Source organism: Magnolia sinica, chromosome 2 (genome assembly GCF_029962835.1).
Source record: "Magnolia sinica isolate HGM2019 chromosome 2, MsV1, whole genome shotgun sequence".
NCBI classification, from domain to species: Eukaryota; Viridiplantae; Streptophyta; class Magnoliopsida; order Magnoliales; family Magnoliaceae; genus Magnolia; species Magnolia sinica.
Window position 1 is genome coordinate 132,327,988 of NC_080574.1, and position 5,359 is coordinate 132,333,346.

Consider the following 5,359-nt stretch of genomic DNA (forward strand, 5'->3'; position numbering starts at 1 on the left):
TTCAAAGTTCACCAGTTAGCATGAAGAAGCTTGTGGGGCTCGTTACTATTCATGAAGCCAAAATTTTGGTTGACATCCAACGGTGGATTTCATATCTTTATCATGGCGGACCATCAAATAATCAAAGTATGAGCGTCTCAAATCCAACTATTTCTATGTATGGCCCCCACCTGAATTCTGGACATGTTGATTTTTGGGCCCAACTGGTGATGGAGGTGCATTTCACTTAAACATCAGTGGGCCCCCCAATTCTTGGAGTTAAATTCTCACAAATTTCCTGCCAAACTTCATTCGTGGTAATCAGTCATAATCAAATATGAAATCGTGCCTCCTCTTGATGATTTCAAGACTAAAATAATAGGATATGAAATCACACCTCGTAGTGAATTCAAAATCAATGAATCAAGTAGTAAATAGATTCATATGCCACCAACTACAGCCAATACATCCCTACAAATATTTGCTATATTCCCTCCGATTACAACTAAACCCATGCTGCCAAACAACCTTTCATACTACCCATAATCCAGATTCTTGACACAAGAAACTACAGTGAGAGGAATAAATATGATATGCACACTTACCATCCAAACAAGATCTCTTTGCTATGAGATGATCTTTACAAAAGTACAGCCAATTTACTCAACCTTCTTAACTTTGGTGAAAGAAGGGATCAATTCCCTTAATTTTTACATATTTTGGGAAAATAGAGAAACCATTACATAAAGAGGAAAACCGATTTTCAAATCCCACATCCACCAATCCAAATAAGCCCAAAAGCAAGTATTACACTTCCCATGATTTCAATTCTTGGATAATGTTTTGAAACTGTGGACTACATGTCAATTAATGTGAAAGAAATATCTGATTTCAACTTGCTATCTTAATAAGAACTCAAATTTAGAAGCATTGCTTAAATAAAGGGGCAATGAAATTAAAAACACAACCTTTGAATAGAACACCTGAAATCAATACTGATAAATTATTACCTTTTCCTTCACTTTCTTGGATTCCATGAGAAGTAGATTCGTAATTACACATAATAAAGGCATTCGATCAATTGTCAGTGTTTGTTATGCTTAATTTACATGATTTACTAGTACATCATTTCAAGGAGATAATTTCAAAGACAAGATTTTTTTCTACACAATTCAACCATTCTCCTGCTGGTGCATTGCAAGATTATTTGAATCGATTTTGTAAACCACAACATCGCATTTGGAGAGGGTCCAAGGAGAGTCCACCGCAGTTTCTCCCATCTCCTTGCTTCTCTCACTCTTGGCCATTTCCTCTCCTTCTAAAACTCTTCCACCTCTGCAATCTCTTCACCCCCACCGCCACCCCCACCCACTTCTAGACCTGGTACCTTTCACCTCTCCTCATCACTCAATCAGCTGGTTTGCACACGGGCCTACTAATGGACCAGATCAAACAAGTGGTAATGGATCCCTAACGTAGCAATGTTATAAGTTTCCAACACCTAAATGGCCAAGACCTATGATGCTCTGGAAGAGTGCGACGGTGGATACACAGGTAATAATCATTATGTGTGGGAGACAATCAAGCTAAAACAGTCAAAATGTTGGGCCACACTTTAGATGGAAAGTAAACTTCATTTGATTACATAAAATGGCTACCAACAGATGAACGGACATCGATTGGATGTTTGTTATGAGAAATGGTCAGTGGGCAAGAATGAGTTCAGCAAACAAGTGTCCATGAATCAGAGGTGATGTTGGGATGATGACATTTACAGTGAGTCCCATAATTTGGACGGTTTGATTTTAAGCAAATCAATTGGGCAGCTTTATCAAGTAAATAACAAAAAACGTAATGACAAATGAACTGATGCTCTCAGTGGACTATAACTAATAATGCTCCTAGTTGCATTGATTCACTTAGACAGTCCAAGATCGATTGATCTATCAATCTAAACCATCGGTTAAGTCGACCAGGCATTTCATGAGATACCACAAAAATGATAGCATGGTTGATCATCTTAATATGGCCTTATTTTCTATAGAGGTCCCCTTTCCAATCCATTGATGGGATGACTATGATAGCCTAAAGAAGGTGATTATTTGGAATCACATTCAATCCATGATGGGTCCCAACAAATAGATGGATCAAATTGTTGATTGGACCCATTCTTTGTGCAAATAATCTTGACCGCCTATATTGAAGGCCACTGATCAAACGGTTAATATTTGTGAGGACGGGGTTAGATTTACATGATAGCCCATGAAATGGGTGCTGGACATAATCAATAGTCTGTATCAATGGATAGGACTGTCTAAGATATAGCTAGGAGAACTAAAAGTGTTATGAGAGCATTTGAGCATCTCTCAAAGATAATAATTGCCTGGATGATTCCGAATAAACTAAAAAACAACACATTACAGCAAACATTACCTCTGCGAATATATATTAACTTACCTTACTACCATAAGCCAAGATATTTCTAATATATCAATTTCCTGCAATGAGAGATACAACCGTAAACATCATTAAAATAAAAGCGAAGAACAGTAAAAGCTTCCAAAAGAACATCTTAAGAATCGAAACAGTTCATCGAGTAGGCCACATGGTCGATGGGCCACATAACGAATCCAATGATTTAATGGACGGTTCTATTCAAGGGACGACAAAAGGAGCACTGCTGACCATTCTTATTGATGAAGAACAATGGTGGGCCCATGCTTAGCAAAGAATTTCTAGAAAATATCAGTTTTATTTTTGTTAGAAAGAAGATGTTGATTTGCTGCTATCCTAGCCGTTGATCTGGTTTATAAACGATCTACGATGTGGCCCATCAAAGCAGCAGATCAAACATTAAGAGGGGAATAGAGCTTGGTGTAGAGCTCCCTTCAATCCAAAGAAAGATATCACCATAAGCCATGCAGCTCCTGAACCATGCAAACCACAAGCCTATCCCAAAACTACCATCAGTAATGCGAAATACCCCAAAATTACACATGGAATAGGGCAGTGGAATCCATGATCTAGCAGCTAAACCACTCAGTAACATCCTTGTTTGAATTGAAGTGAGCTCCACCCCGAAACCCTAATACCACACAAAAAGTACCAAAAAAACCAAAACCTCTAAAACCACTTTAGAACCATCTTTACTAAAACCCATTACAGCGGGAAGAGCCCTACAACCATCAAAAGTTTTAAAACCGCTTATGAACATTAAAACCACCAAAAGAACCTGTTCAAATAAATACCAAAAACCACCAATCAATCAAATTCCGACATAAGAGAAAAAGATAAAAAATAAAAAAGACATTCACTACTTTAAAAATACATAGCCACCTTAAAAACCCTGTAATTGCATATAATAATGTTAATACCAATCCAACAAACCAACCCAAGAGAAAACACTGACAAACCATAAAACCACAGAATAAAACTACTACCGTTTAATCCCATAAAAACAAAATTACAACACAGCTATTATTAAAAGCTACCATATGACATAAATGAGGAAAAAATACATAGAAACCCTAAAACCACTCTAAGAAAAAAGAAGAAAAATAAAAATAAAAACTAAAAAACCACTTTTGGATTCTGAACCAGGGCTAGACGTGGTTCCTAAAAAAGTGGAGAAAGGATAAGAGTGTAAATGGAAACTACATATAATCCACAACAACTTATTATAATTCTCATCCAAAAAAGAACCCAAAAACCGCCACCAAATCCCCTCGAGTGGTATTTGATGATGTGAGAAAGAATGGTTAAAATGAGAAGAGATTAGAAAATAGCTACAACACCAAAAACCACCGCAAAATACCCTTAAAACAACCAACTAAACCTCTTGGAGAGTTGACGGAGGATGAAAGAATGGATCATGTCGTGGTGTTTCATCAAGATGGGAGGAAGGGCAAACTGGGAAAAAACCTAACTCTCGAATAAGCTTAGGAAAAAAAAAACACATTAAATCCTAAAATCACCCCAAAAAAAGAAAAAAAAAAAAACCTAAACTGCTTTTATGTTAGAGAGGAAAAACTATCCACCAAAATTCGAGAATGAAAAATCCTACTAACAACTAAAACTTGAAATTTTTTGAAAAAACCAAAAACAGAAAGATTAAACCTAATAATAGCCAACACAAGAAGATGGAAGATTGGATTTGAATAATATATAAAAGATGAAGTCTGATTTTTGAAGAGATGAGTGGCTGATTTTTCGAGTGGTCTTTAAATAGGAGAAACGGAAAACCCTGGGTGCTAACCCTTACACAAGTGTACAGTGTAGATGGAGAGACACGTGGGACCTTCGTCAGATCCAACCCGATCATCAAGTCCGCGGCTTCATATTAACTTTTCAACTTAAAAATCAGGATAATCCAAAACTCAGTTGGAAGATAACGCTCACCGTTATTTTTATGCAAGTCCCACCGTGATATTTATATGCCATCCAGTCCATTCATCTGATGTGTCCTGCTAAGATGGTAAATTTCCAACAATTGCAGTTTTCACAAATCCAGCTTGGCCATACTGTTGTTTTTAGGGTTGCTAACCTGTGGTTGAGTTATCCTGACTTTTTAAAACAGTTGTAAACAAGATGATGTGCGGGCGGCCAAAACATTATATAACTCATGTCTTTGTTATACGTTGCAGGAACACCTTCCAATTCAGACCGTCCAAATTTCCAGTCTTCGAATTAAAAGCTAAGTTGAATTAAAATGATACGATCAAATAATCCATCATCACATACATCACCATTGCTATCCTTTCAAAGTTCTGTACAGTCACGGTGATGGATGGGTTTTATCCACCTTCTTGGTTCATTTTATCATACTATTTAAGGCCGGTTATGTTTTCTATTTTCCAAATTTTCCAAATGCAAAGTGAGTTGTCCTTGGTATTTATAAGAATATGTTATAAGTAACTTAATTGTTTATTTAGCACTACTTATTTGGGGGATTTAAGAGCTTATTTGATTTTTTAATTCCTGATAAATGTTCTGTAATTGGGTAATAATTATTTCTTTATATATTTACAGCATTTTTCCTAATGTTTGATTTAATCATCTACATTTTTAGATGCAAAAAACAAAAAAGCTACAAAATATTTGTAGATTTCACCATGATGCATGTTGCTTATCCACGCAATAATGCATGATGTATATCCAAGGCTCAAGTGGACCAGTCCATGGTAATAAGAGAATCGAACACTTATTGTTAAAAACTTTTTAGGGTCACTATTTTTTTTTGGTGTGGGTCAAATGAGCATTGAATTTGTTATATTTGTCGGCTTATGCCTCAAAATGTTGGACAAAACGAATATATCATATACATCATTATGAAGTCCAAAATTTTAAACTAACTTTTTTTAACGATATTCAAGATAAAAAT

The 5,359-nt window shown here is 36.0% G+C and overlaps 1 long non-coding RNA gene across 1 annotated transcript; it reads right to left on the reverse strand.

Annotated features, from left to right (window-relative positions):
- Positions 1 to 405: 405 nt before the first annotated feature.
- Positions 406 to 4,367, reverse strand: LOC131237688 (uncharacterized). Its single transcript, XR_009167371.1, has 2 exons — positions 4,241 to 4,367; positions 406 to 2,477 (listed from the first exon to the last, which is right to left on the reverse strand). It is a non-coding gene; the product is annotated as an uncharacterized LOC131237688 (long non-coding RNA).
- Between the last annotated feature and the right edge of the window lie 992 nt (positions 4,368 to 5,359).